Source organism: Patella vulgata, chromosome 6 (genome assembly GCF_932274485.2).
Source record: "Patella vulgata chromosome 6, xgPatVulg1.2, whole genome shotgun sequence".
NCBI classification, from domain to species: Eukaryota; Metazoa; Mollusca; class Gastropoda; family Patellidae; genus Patella; species Patella vulgata.
The window spans coordinates 44,321,245-44,336,670 of NC_065884.2; the positions used below are offsets into that span (position 1 = coordinate 44,321,245).

Consider the following 15,426-nt stretch of genomic DNA (forward strand, 5'->3'; position numbering starts at 1 on the left):
CTCTTGATCTCTGATAGTAATACTGATACATTAATTACCGCCCACTTCCTTCATACTAAGAGTCATTTAAAACATAGATCTATGTCATGTTATTGCAGACATTCTTAAGTTATATTTCCTAATTCAGGGCACATTCCTCTATCAAATGCCATTGAAGTGGAACTTGCACCCTCCATGTTGAATAAACCCATTTTGGGGGGTACTATGGGTGGCTCCTCCTACCACACCCACCACTGGCGCAACTTAAGAATTGGGTTTCTGGGGTCTCCTAACCCAGCCATACACCACTAGCATGCCAAACCTTCCGCACCTTCCATGTTGAACAAAACCCACCTAGCTCCCGGACTAGTAGGACACTGTGGTTTTAGTTTTAAGATTTTTAACAACTTGCAGGTATGGTATTATAGGCCTACCATTGTGTTGATATTCTTTTTAAACCTATATGATAACATTAATAAGTTTATAAAACGTATACACCAGTTTGGTTGAGTGAATAGTATTGGCCTAATCAACATGACAATACATGACATTGTACACCTATAAATTCAGTGATTGGCCAGTTTACTGTGTTATCAGTTTCTAATAAAGGTCGTGTGAAAAGATTATAATGTGATATATTGTTTCAGCTAGTATTCAAATATAGGGTTTGTTAGTTTCAAAGATAGGTATATACATATACTTGATCCAGGTTTGATTTCATCAAACTGGTATTATGGATATTACAATGTAATTATATGTAAAACCACAATCACCGACTAAAATGTTGTTGATGGAAATAAAGACATTGATGATATGAAGAAAGAATTCTCCAAACAATCCGGTATTAGTAAAGCTTTAGAGTCCCAACACCAGTCCATAATTAAAGAAGAAGCACTCCAGTTGCGCATACATCCAGATTTGCCGTTCTGCCTTGGAACACAAATTTAAAAGCCAAATTAGAATGTCTATGACCAGTCGTACACTAAGTCGCAGAATAACATAAAAAAACAACTTCGTTTAGGCATAAACATGTAAAGGTTTGTATCTGACAAGTATAGATTTCCAAAATATCGAAACTCCTGACTCCTACCGGTTCCATTTTTACACCCCCACCCCACCCCACCATAGCTAACTGCATTACTAAGCTACATGTATAGGTATGAATGCGGCTAGCCAATCCATCAACTCACGTTATTATACAGATTCAAGACTAGTTCACTTGGTGCAGCTTATATGCTGGTTCCTTTTTGAAAAATGATGAATATTGTTTTAGTTGTTTTGAAAGCCTCTCTTCGCAAATAAGGTATTCGCATTCTGTTCACGACGTATACATACAGTAGCCCAAACCAATGTGAAAAAAATGTTCATATTGCCACATGATGTTTTAAACCATAATTCCCACTTCCTACCAAATTTTGACTATGAAAGACGATAACGCTATCAATATTACATTTATCCTACTCGACCTTCAAGCCCCTAATTGGGTGTTATGGTCAGAATTAATTATCTCAAATGCAGGATGATGGATTTATTCGCCGACTAATAACCTTCACATCCTGATACAACCTGCTATTTATGACCCGCTATCTGTGGAAGAAACCATTGTATTAGTGAGTGTAGCCTCAGCATGCACGTATAAATAAATTTGGCGAGTCACCAGAACACGCGTAGTTTGTGATGGTCGTCACCCTGTCCGTCGGCCAGTAGTGCCGGATTAAGGCTCTGCTGGAAGACATATTTTTTTGTGCCCTCAATTTTTGGCTGGATCTGAGGCACGTGACTTATTTACCTAGTGGTTTTCGACACCTTGAAAAATAATTGGTCTGTGATCGCGATAGAGACTATAATATACAGTTTGTGACGGATTATTTTCAAATTCGATGTGGTTATTAGAGGACCCCGACACTGGTTCATGGTAATGCCCCCCTTTTGGAAAACTTCGAAAACGCAATCTATAGTTTTTAACAGATCTTTTATAAATGTGGTGCGAGGACGAACCCTATCGATAATAAACAGTCAACAACCTTTCGTTCCGGAGTTGCCCCTCTCTACCGAAAACCTTGTCAACGCGATACGCTATAAAAATCATTTTCAAATTCGGTGAAGGGGGGGTCTGCATATTTGGGTCATGAGAAGACGAACCCTACCGATGCTCACCACTCTTTGCCAAAAACCTTGTGAACGCGATAGACGCCATAGATTTTAACATATTTTGTTAAGAATTGCGGCCATAGCAGGCCCGGCGGAGTGGGAGAGGGGGGGGGGGTATTTCTCCAGGTTATTGAGGCCCCTGGACCCACGCCTATAGTACCTAGGATGGAAGCCCCCCTCCCCCCAATCAAGAATTGCTTCCGCCGGCCCTGCATAGTCCCCTTGCCGAAAACCCTTTTGCCACCATTAGTTATAGATAGTTTTAACAAATCTTTTTCAAACATACATTATGCAAGAGCTAAATCTGCCTATTGCAGATCTTTCTTTAGGCCTGAAATGTTATCCAAATTATTAATTAGACATTAATTAACTTATCCAGACCATAACCAAACCTCGATGTCATCGCTAGTCTGCGATATTTACTGGATTGGGATCCGATTTGCTGCTCAACTTTCATTCATGATTTAATCATGAAATGGATAATCGAGACTGTTTTTATCGTACCGACTTTAGCAATGATGATCGGGGCTAGGCCGAAATTTCAGTTGCTAAATTCTCGGTTCAAAGTGGATCAATTTGACTGAACTTTTCAGCAAATTCCCTGTACATTACATGTATCTAGTATCTGACAATTATAGAGAGAGAGAGAGAGAGAAATGGGGTTTAACGTCCACTCGACACAAACTAGGTCATTTCGGGACTAACACATGGTTCAATTTTATTTCCATAATTCGCTTGCGCGTAGGGGTCTTTAGCAGTGGGAGGAAACCGGAGGACCCGGAGAAAACCCACGAGGTTTGACAGGCGACCCTACTCCTTGTCACGTACAACCGGGATTCGAAACCACGCCAGTTGACTCAATGACAGACTTAATGATAAAGCGCGCACGTGCTAACCACTAAGCCATCCAACCCCCCTTGACAATTATAGAGAGAACCCCTAGCTCTTTATCTAATCTCCCATAATGTATCTTTATGTTTGATGTTAAGCATTGGGATCATGAAATGATGAACCCTTTCCATTTAGTATCCAGCAACCCTCCGCTCTGCAACCCTCCTTCTTCTGAAAACCTTGTGAATACAATAGCTGCTACTGTTTTTAACAGATTATTTACACCCTCTTTTGAGAATACCTAGAGGACGAATCGAATAAATATTCATCTTTCCGCGAGGTACTCCATTTTTCTGAAATCCTGTGAACACGATAGAGGTCGGATTTCTTGAAGGCATCCTTATCAAATTTGGTCAACTTCTAATATTTTCTTTGGATAACCTGCTGTGAAGAAGTTATCTGCTGTATGGGCGTATTTCCACGCTTTGCGTGACTCTCATTGTAAGTATATATAAGAAATGCCCCACTGCTTCTGTTTGTTTTTACAAAGCAGTGGGGCATTTCTTATACCGGTGACGTAAAAATACAATTTTAAGCGGATATTTTTAAAGGGAATGTGTTTGTCCCCACTCGTCTATGTAGTCCTAGGTTCGATCTCGGCGAACACTAAAGTTTTGGGGACCTTTCAGCCGAGCATGCAAAACCTCGTTTGATAATGAAAAGAAATTAAATAAGATGAGGTTTAACGTCCTACTGTTCTGCTTCTTACAATGGGAAGAGTGGGAAGCATGACACGAAGCAAAATGTCCCACACAACCCAATGTATGGCATATCACTGTCTGCATACGCCTGTTAGGTGCATTCAGATTTTGAATTATCTATTTCTCTAAAATAGACTTATTTGACTGACATAACAGTAAATATTTGGCACAAAATTCGATATGTGGTCGAAGGGAAATAACCGATTTAAACACTATTTGGCAGTAAATTTACAATTTGTTGTAAAAATACTATTTCAAATGACATTTATGTTAATATACAGCTCACATAATGTAAAATGACATATGGTTGTATTTCTACTTTACGTTTGATGTAATCTTACATGTGGCCAAAGAGGGAATAACCGATGTGGTCACCATTTGACAGTTAATTTACAATTTGCTGTAAAAATAATAATTCAAATGGCATTTCTGTTAATATACAGCTCACATAATGTAAACTGACATAATATGGTTGTATTTCTACATTATGTTTGATTTAATCTCACATAAGCCTTGTATACTTTTAACAGTTTAATAGGGATCTTTTACGTGCACGCCAATGTGTACACGGAACCTCGGTTTTTGCGTCCCTTCCGAACGACTAGACAACTATCCTTGTCCAGTCTGCATCACTGGCAAGGGGGCACCACACAGGGAAATCTGGATGAACTTTCTAGGCCAAAGCAGGTATCGAACACTCGACCTCCAGGCTAGCGGGCCAGCGCCTTACCCACTTAGCCACCGAGACCCCCACCCCACTCCCTCATAAGTGGACTATAGACGAAAAGTAATGAAGCCTTAAAAGGTCTATCAATGTTAAAGTTCTAAAGAGATGTACAATTACACTTTTCCTGTAAACTGTACACAAATCCCGTATTTAAACATATTTGAATAGTAGAATTACCCATAAAAACAGTTAAAATACAACATACGTGTACATTAACAAACATAGTTGTATCAATACAGGTTACAGTAACAAAATACAGTTCTAACTTGTAAAACTACATTTTTATGGTTAATTTACCAATTATTTTTACAGTAATCTCATGTTACCGCACTAATACAGTAAATTTGTAGTATAAAAACATGCAGTGGTATTTTTACAGCATTATGTTAAGGAAATTACATATTTTTCACTGTAATTTTACATTTATTTTTAACAGTGCATCAACGTCAACCGACAACACTGCAAGAATTGGCCGTGGCACTGCAAGAGTAGTGGGTCAGATTGTCCCAAATCGTGATTGGACGGTTGATTAGGAGTATGCCACGACGAATTGCTGAATGTCTGAGGATTGGTGGAGCAAATTACTCATTATTAACACAAAAATCAAAAACGTCCATTTTCACTTTTGACGGTGTATCTCTTTGCGAGTGAAATGGGGCCGTCAGATAAGCCGCCCATATAAACTGTTTATGTTCATGTGTAGGCAATTGGCCTATTATTAAATTACCTCTAAAAAAAACGGCCGTGCATTTCCGCAGTTTTGTATTGTTTCTGAATATCCCCTACTTTTTCTGAAGAGTATATATATACAAATGTAAATCTTCATTAAGTTGAACAACAATCAGGGAAAACACCAATCTCCCAAGCAGAGTTGTCTTCCTCTGCATTTTACACTGTATGTATTTGCTTGATATAAATGTGTTGCCACGCTCAGTTCTAAAAGAGGAAAGTCTAGCATAATTTTAAATAAACATGCTTTCCTACAACAGAATGGGTCCAAGCCCAAAACATAACAATATAGTTTATGAAATACGGTTAGGCCAATTACGGTTGACCACCACCGCCTCGATCCAGTACTTATTATTATCATCGACCCCCCCCCCCCCCACCCCGATCGCATGGTCCACAGGTATCGTAAAATAACGTTTCTTTTGTCACGTTTGACCATTATATACTCTTCAAAAAAAGTAAGGGATATTGAAATGCAAATGATAGATAAATAGTCATGGACATTTGACATGCTTTGAGAGTATGTTCACAGATGAAGAACTTATCGTCCCAACAGAACCACTGAGCTGCAAGTGCGACACGCAATAGCGCCATACATATTTCACATTTTGTGTAAAAAGGCAGGGGGCCAATGGGCACCAAAATTAAACTCACCCATGAGTTAGTGATACTCTTTTTAAGTTTATCTAAATCGGATAAATATTCTGACCTCTAGATGGTCCACAACCTTGACATAATTGCTTTCATACTATTTGCGTAAAGGGGAATGGTCATTTGATTGAAAGTTTCGGTCCGATTTTCAGGAAATTATGATGTAAGGGTGGTATATTTGAACGGTTTTGAAAATAAGATAAAATGGTGACCTCAAGAGGGTCCACAATCTCAAAACGTGATATTTCGTACAATCAGGTCATGACCAAAAAAGCTACCGTCACGCGCCAATATCGAAAGGAACCCAGATCGTTGGGATATATCAAAATTGGATGAAAATTCTAACCTCTGAGTGGCCCACAACCTGGATATTACATGTTTGTAAGGGTTGCGGCCATTTTGTGGCACAGTTTCGGTCGGATTTTCACGAAACTATGGTGTAATTATGGTGTAACGGTGATATATTTGAACGGTTTTGACAATCAAATAAAAACTGTGATGTCTAGAAGGTCCACAAGCTAAATATGTCGAGATTTTCGGTTACAAGCATACATTGCCAGTTTCATCAAAATTGTATAAAAATTGTGACCTCTAGAGTGTCCACAACATTAGTATCATTATGCAAATATTTGTCAAGTTCAGCATCGCAGGAAATCACCATCGACTGTCTTTGTATGGTAAGAGATTTGAAAAGAAATAAAATTTCACTTTAATAACAAGAAATCGCTCATAAAGCGTCTCTGACGATCTAGACCCCGTAAGCTTCAGTGGCCTCGAAAACAACACCCCCCTCCCCCACTAACCCCACATCATAAATTGCTTCCGCAGGCCCGTTGGGGGGGGGGGGGTGTCTCCACTGCACATCAGTCCCTTCCAAATGTAAAATGTATCCATTGGGCTATATGGACTCACAGTGACATGGTCATAATTTAAATGAACGGTAGTCCTACACCAAATGTAACCCAGAAAATTTAAACATTCGGAGTTGCTTCCCATGCACTGTCAATTTACGGTTAAGCTTGTGTGTTATTGCACTTTACCTAATTTTCCCAGTTTACCAGATGCGAATACGTTATAGCAATTATTAAAATAACCTAAATCTTTATATTTTATTTATTATTTAAAGGGATTTTAAATAAAGAGCTGGTCGTTCTTTCTGAAATATTTCAAAAATAGATAATTCAAATTGAATATATTTAAAATTTCATTCAAATTAATTTATTTTGAGCGAAGTTAAACATACATTATGCGAGAGCTAAGTCTGCCTATTGCGGGTCTTTCTTTGGACCGTAAATGTTATATAAACTATTAATTAGACATTTATTAACACAAAAAGGCCTTAATCAACTTTCGGTGCCGATGTTTTGGATTTTCACTGGATTTGAATCCGATTTGCTGCTCAACACTCATTGATGATTTATTCTAAAAGTGTATAAACAACATTATGGTTTTTTTTATCGTACCGACTTTAGTAATGATGGCCGAGGCTTGACCTAAAATTCAAACGTTAATATCTCGGTTCAGAGTGGAGCAATTTAAATGAAATTTTCAGCATATTCCCTTTACATTATGTAGTGTTTTAACTATTAAAGCGATAACTGTCATCTCTTTATCTAATCTCCCATAATTCCCCATTAAGTGTGCATTGGTCGTAACCACTGTACTGGTCATTTGGGTCTTAGCCTCGTTTTTCCATTTTTAAAATTAAATCATTAAATGTCCGAACCGTTCTATATGATGATGATATATTCTAGTTTATGTTTAATGTAAACCTGGAAATAAGGCATTACAGACTTTGTAGGGCACATTCGGGCTTTGATAGCTACCTCCTCCCCACGCCTAACTGTCTGGTTACTGGCTATCAGAATCGTTCGCCTTTGGACACAATCTCTTTGGAGTATTTTCTTAAAGGCTCAATACCACTCTTGTTGTAACTTAATAATATGTCCCAATCTTTATTTTGGTCAACAAATTTTACTATTTTACAATATTCCAATTAATTGGTGATACAAAGTTCATCTTAACACACCTAATTTTAAAAAAATGGAAAAATTCAACTACATGTAAATGATTTGAAAAGCCTAACGTAAACCTTTTCAAATGTGACTTGGATTTAAAAATATTTTCGAACCCTCTGGACAAGTCACCAAACACTCCCCCATTCAATTCCAGAGTCGGATTAAGATTGGGTGGGACCCAGGCTCCTAAATGTGTGTGTGGGTGTGTGTGTTGGGGTGGGGGGGGGAATAAAATAGTTGATCTTAAAATATGTGCAGTCGCAAAATTGTGCATCGGCGACTAAATGTATTTTCTCCACAATAATATGTCGAAGATGTAGGTCCATGAAAATGATGTAATTATTATCCTGTTCATAAGTTGTCACAGATTAACAGTACTTTGTACGTTCTTGCAAAATTCTTAATAAATAACATAAATTCCCATGCGAAGTACTCAGTTTTACTCATGTTATAGTGTTTTCTGACCGTCAGAATTCTGCAGCCCTTCCCCCCCCCCCACCCCCAAAGTCTAGAAAATGGCATTTCAGGGACTCTCGATTCAAAGATCCCACTATAAAGCTCACACCTGTGGTGCTCGGTTCTTGGTTGTGTCACTCGTATTAGGGGCATGTGCATCAGTCTTATATTTGCTACCCCCCCCCCCCTCCCCACCAACGAAATCGATATGTACACCCTTGATGGGACCCTTGGTTGTACTACTATAAAATAATCCAGTAGTGGCATTAAAATAAATATTGATATATTTGGTGGCCAGTGGTCATATGTCTGGGTGTTCAAGATTGAATATTTATACACCTGTAAATATTTTAGATACCGTACTAGCTTTTATAAAATAAACTAACATATATTATTACAATCACCAGCTGTGTTACTGGCTAGAATTTATTTCCATTTTGTAACGTCCTTAATAACACAATAAGTCCATTATTAAAGATTATTCTCCCTATCGCAGGTTTTTATTTTGTCTTCAAATGTTACATAAATTATTACTGAGACATTTTTTTCACATTGCAAGCCTATAAACAACTCTCTAGACATCGGATCGCCATTTAATGATTAAATTAATAAATGGTAAATCGAGAGTTAGTCTCGAATAATAAGTGTATACCGTTTCTACGATAATAAACGAAATGAAATGGGGTTTAACTTAACGTCCTACTGTATGACGATAATAAACAACCTATGCCACAATATATACACCTCCATGGCCACAACTTGTCAAAACGTCAAACATTGATAACTTTACTCAGAATAAAGTAATTTGAATGGAATTGCCAATAAATACGGCACCAATAAATTAATTTTCTTCTATACAAAAGAGGTAAAAATGGCGTTTATCTTTTTCTTGTTTGTTTATTTCGCACCATTAATTCACATACGATTTATGAAACAAATGATTAGCTCTATTATACATGTCTGCGTTATTGTAAGTTCAATCCATTAGTTCCCTGTCACAGGCAAAACCTAAATAATACTGTAAGGGGTGGCAATTGTGATGAAGAGAAAAAAAAATCAAAAAATCAAATGGAGTTTAATGCCTAACTGGGATATTGAAGATGCACATACGCCATACATTATGCTAGGGGGAACTATGGTTGAAACAGCGACATTACGGTCTACTCTTTATTTTAAAGTAGCTAAGTCTCTAACTCAATATCATCCAAAATCTTCAACATTGAAAACACGATTTATTTGTCAAATTAAATCAACATTCATGTTGTGATCTTACCGGAAAAGGATGGGCTTTTGATATCCAATATTTAAGACAAAATAACCATTTTACCATTGGTACACGAATCGTGTACCATAATGCGCTTCAGCCCCAGTTGTATCAAGAGACTCGAGGGACGAGGCTATACACATTGCACCGAATCAAACGGCGTGTGTAGACTGGAATAACCAGACGCTAGAAATTTGCACTCGCTTGAGACTGCTGGCTTATTTCGCCGAACATAACTGATTTGAAATTGGAGTAAAAACGGAAACCATTGAATGTAAATCAGTTTATATACATTCATATTACAGTATTATATGCGTTGCGACCCACTTTTGTCAATTTCTAGGTCCCAAATGTTAGCGATTTAGCTCCTTTAAATAACTAGACGCTGTCCCATCACAGACCCCCCCCCCCCCCCCGTCGTGCACCACTGACAATGGGAAACAACGCTGGAAGGTTTGGGGAATTGTCTAGGTCAACACGGCGATCAAACCCCGGACCTCCGATTAGTGAGCCACGGACGAGGTGAAACCACACCGGATCAGGATCAAACCTTAGCCCGGTTGGCTAAGAACAGTAAAACCTATTTTATTGTCTATAGCGAATAAAGAAAGAAACCGGCTTTCTCTTCATAGGCGTACGAGCCAGGGGGGCAGGGAGGGGCAGCTGCCCCCCTAACTTTCGGGCAAGCTGACATTTCGGGCAGACGGGTAAAGTGAAAACAAATTTTTATTTCATCTACTTGGCAAAATAAAGTGCACGTAATCTAATAAAACACTAATTTTACGGGCTGGAATAGCAGTAAAACGCGTTTACGGCCGTCAAATATTCCAAAATTTTCTTGGGGGGTCCATATAAGGTCAGCTCCGTTTCTTCGCCTCTCGAAGAAAACCATTTCTAGTTTTGCTTCCCTGTCATCGAGCCCTAATAAAACACTAATTTTATTTTTATTTTAATTGAATACCACGAATTTGTACTGAGTTGACTATGGATTAAAACATTTTGTCTGGAGCCACTCTACTTTGTGCGACATTTTTCGGGCATCGATTATTATCTGTGAATGCAGCTGCAACAGTCTGCTTGGATGGTTGGAATTCAGAATGGGATTTCGGTTACAAAACCATTGGATACTTTTGGAATTGCTTACACGGGCTATAATAGCAGGAAACGCATTTGCGGTGGTTAAATTTTCAAAAATTTCTCCGGGAGGGTGAGACCCCCATACCCCGCGACGATTGATTGGTTGTTTGGAATTCGGGTCAGCCAGGCAGGCTATATTGGACCAAATTGAAGTTGCTGTATTCACAGGCTGGAATAGCCGGAAAACGCGTTTGCGGCAGTTAAATTTTCAAAATTTTCTTCCAACGGGCCCGTCTCCGTGGACTGTAAACGATTGATCTTTTGATTGGAATTCGAGCTAGCCATCTTAATTAGCCTATATTAGACCACTTTGAAGTTGCTTTGGTCATGGGCTGAAATAGCAGGAAAACGTGTAATTGCAGCCGTCAAATATCCCAAAATTTTCTTGGGGGGGGGGGGGGGGTGTCCACACAAGGTTAGCTCTGATTCTTCTCTTCGCGAGGAAGACCGCGCCGCTGTCTGTAAACCCGAAATTTTTTCGGTAATTTCGGGTTCCTGCCCCACTAACTGTCATCGAGCCCGTACGCCTATGTTTATAATAAACAAGGAAAACAATTTTTAAATACTTGGATCATCTCTCTTTATCAGTAAAACAGGCCTGGAAATACGTATCTTGGTGCCTTATACCCATTGCAAAAATATCAGGGCTAAGGACTAAGCTCGATTTTGCTTTTGTATTGTTTTAAAGGAAATTATGTACCAGACATACGCATACACCGATAACCCATTTAAATACAGTGTTAGGTAATCAAAAAGTCCGACAGTAACCATTATTGGGTTTACACTGATAGACGTAAATATGTAATTTTACACAAAATGTAACGGTATAAACCAGTGAGCTAAATCTGTCAATAGTGGGTCTTTCTTTAGGCCTGAAATGTTATCGAAATTATTAATTAGACATTAATTAACCTATCCAGACCATAATCAACTCTAGATGACATCGCTAGCCTGCGATCTTTAGTGGATTGTGGGCCGATTTACTGCATAACTTTCCTTCGCGATTTAACGATTAAATGGATAATCGAGACTATGCGGAAATTAAATCGCTTTGTTCTCGGTTCATAGTGGATCAATTTAAATGGAATTTTCAGCAAATTGCCTTTACATTCTCTAGTTTTTAACTATTATAGTGAGAACTGCCAACTCGTTATCGAATCTCCCATATTGTATCTTTAGTGTGTTTCCCAATCGCTAAATGCCACTTAAAGATTAGTCTTAACTTGCTTCTTGCGTGGTCTACTAAAATACAAATACCATATTATTTCAGAACAGGTGTACCTGGAACTGGACGTGTGAATTCCCATCCCACCTTTAATTTTCTTTTGAGATGTTTGCCTATACACCTATTATACTAAGTCATTATTATTTCATCAAAAGAGTGTGCAGAGTTGACAGTGTTTAACTGCATTCCACGCGCACTAGCGCTCACATGAATATTAGAACATTCCAATAGTTTTTCCAGGCTGATCGAACTGATTTTTGAGACATTCGTTTGATATGAAAACTAATAGAACGTATTCAGTTTTTGTCTCTTATCCTGTATTCAATATTACTTCAATGCAATCATTTTTTTTATCTCCCATGGGAAATAACGTTACTACAATGCAAAAAACAAATATTCAAAAACAAGGATATTATATAGAATGAAAAGTATATTGTTTTTAAACATTCACATAGAAATCTGAAAAAGCCGCCAAAACAATGCAGATATTGATTATTTAAACTGTAATGAATATTCGATTAGCATTCAAATAACGAATTAGAATATTCAAATAGTAAAGGTGGCATTCGATGTAACCACTATATCAGCTTAAAATAAACGAAAGGAAATGGGGTTTAACGTCCTACTGCTGCACCGACTAGGCTGATGAAGGTGGGAATTAAAATAAACCACTGCCTCTTACTTCTTTAATTAAAGCGCGGCCCTAACGTTTGTAGGTTAAACATTTAACTTGTTTTATTTTATTCTATAAGATTGGTGCCACTAAAACCATCACAATGATTCGATTCCGGTGTTCCTCGGGATTTTGTCATTGTCATTTTCTCAGAAATACACAGGACGAAGGGGTGGGGTGGGGCTGGCTGTCAAGGAACATCGACTCATTTTTCGGACGGGACAAAAGCCACCCCACGCCCTCAACCCCAATTCGTACGTCTATGCGCGTAAACACTGACATGCACGTAAAATTAAGATGCACAGAGCAATCGAAATTTAACAATCTCAAGCAAGTCTTGTGGGTGCTCTGGACAACTGCCTGATGCAGACCTGCGGCCAGGTGTGGCGTGTGTACCTGCCATCCGAGGCTATGAATTGGTTATATATAATATCAGTACGGCCGCCTGTTGTATAGCAGTAAACCGACGACAGCCACTTGTTAATATTAAGTACTGTTGTATGTAAACGATAACTAGTGTAAACCGGGCTGCAGAATAATTTGGAAATACAGTCAAATATATGAATGTAAGTTTTGTTTGCAATTTTTAAACAGTTTATATAACAGAAGCTATGAAATTCAGGTGTTATTTCTTTCGGGTTGTCCCGGTATAGTCTATACACACTATGTAATGTTAATGTTCTATTGTTCAGTGCTGGCTATTTTATAAAAGTCAACCATTGTATTTCCAAATCCTGAATAATTTTATATCTTGCTGGCATTGCCAATTGTCTTTTAAACGCAAACATATATATTGACCTACTTGATTTTGTTTTCTTTTTCTTTTCTTTCAAATTAGAAGGTGAGCACTCATACAGGTGTCCATTTATATATACTCTTATTTCGAATTTGTACATATACTGAGGTAGAATGATACTTGCAGGGATGGAAGTTATTCTAATATATCCCAAAATTTTTTCCACAAAAAGCAACTTAAATTTGCAAACTTTAAGATTTTGAACAAAGTTTTTTCTTTTTACACAAGATTCTCTAAAATACAATGTTTACTCTGTGTAGTGTAACCTATTTTTTTTTTATTATGATGGTATATTTTCCATCACACCTCAATAAACAAATTATCTTGTTGAAAGATTTTTAGATATATCACAGCTCAGCTTTACATCGAGGTACTAGAATGTAGAAAATATGAAAACATAGGTTTACAGGAAACAATTTAAGCACCTATGCATATATGCTACAGGGAGATGTCTGTTTAGAATCTTATAAAAAAACACAACACAGTATCATTTGCACTGTGATTCAGGATGCTGGAATGGTATTTGACGGGCATTTTCATGGACATGGTTTATTCAGCAGCTCGATTTCATTCATTGTCCCTATTAACACCGGCCCCGCATAATACAGTGTTTAAGTGATTTCAATTTTTGTTTTAGAATTTCCACCATATTTTCAAGTTTTAATATATACTAAGAAACATTTGTATTAATATTTTTCTTTACTAGACATATATCTAACAAGGGTGGTTTTTGTCAGGTGGGCTAGCTATAGTAGAAAACATGAATAAATGTAAACATATAAAGGAATTTGTAGAATGTTGGACAATTAAAGTGTACTAGGGACACTAGGGTGGTAAGATAATAGCCCAGGTCAAGGCAAACAATAGAAAGGCTATCAAATTGTACAGTATAGAGCCATTATGGGGTCATGGAAACTGATACATAGGTGTAGTTGTACAAATTATGGTCCAGATAAATTTGTAGACAATTAAAAATATAAAAAAAATGTTTTTTTTTCTCTCTAATGCACACTGATGGTTTTGTCTAAAGAAAGTAAAGAAATTTAAAGTGTGACACATCATAGATGTAAAATATATTTAATTTTTAGATGGTATCATTATCAATGGACTATTTCAAAATGTGCAAATTGTTTTTTTTTTTTACATATACAGGGTTCTTTACCACACAATATACACCATGTTTGTACCAAAAGGCATGACAATTTAAAAAAAATTCAAACTGAAATTCCCAGCAAGCTCACAAAACTGATGATGTTTTTGCTACATTCACATTAGTGGCTGTGTGGGGGTTCCGAGTTTATTCATCACACACCCAATAAAGTTGTTCCTATTGAGGCTGGGACAGGGCAGCATATCACAATTTTAGTACTGTACTCCCAAGAAATAACAGGTGACCTGTCCTTTATTGCAGTCCCCTCGATCAGTTATTCCAGGTTTGCAGACTATCTCTGGCCAAAGCCCGATTATTTAAAGTGTCTGTATGTCTGATACATGTAAGGACTCATGGATAGCCATGAGTATAAAATTACATACAAAAGTATAAATTTTGTAAATCATCACTTAATTATGTATATTTATATGAAGAGACCGCAATGATTAAAAGATTCATATTCTGAACACAGCATATTGAAAACATCATTTATGACTATATTTGACATTTATTCTGGCATGTTGCCATTTATTGATTGCTGTTACCAAATTCAGTGAAAATTGAATTTATTACATTTTTATTATAAGTTAGATTAGAATGTCATATTGTGTATGATAATTGTGTACACATTTTTATTTAATGATAAGTAGTGTCGTCCACCTGAGAACAGATTGTATATTTTCAATATAAGGAAAAAAGTTCGATGACAAAAAAAGAAATACACACCTATTTATTTTACCACAGTGAGCTACAAAATATATTTATATGCAATTTGTATAAACTCTTAATCTTTAGAGCAGTTATTATCAAAGAGACATTATCGATACTTAACCCATCCTTTGCTGATAAATGAAACAAATTATGGAGCGGATTGTAAG

At 37.3% G+C, this 15,426-nt stretch overlaps 1 protein-coding gene across 3 annotated transcripts in view; it reads left to right on the top strand.

The window, feature by feature from the left end:
- Positions 1-13,006: 13,006 nt before the first annotated feature.
- LOC126824373 (uncharacterized) overlaps positions 13,007-15,426 on the top strand; it is a 40,510-nt gene continuing 38,090 nt past the window's right edge. For all 3 annotated transcript variants that reach the window (XM_050553588.2, XM_050553587.2, XM_050553586.2), the window contains exon 1: positions 13,007-13,168. The gene's annotated coding sequence lies outside the window, so the exon portion shown is untranslated. The remainder of the gene's footprint in view (positions 13,169-15,426) is intronic.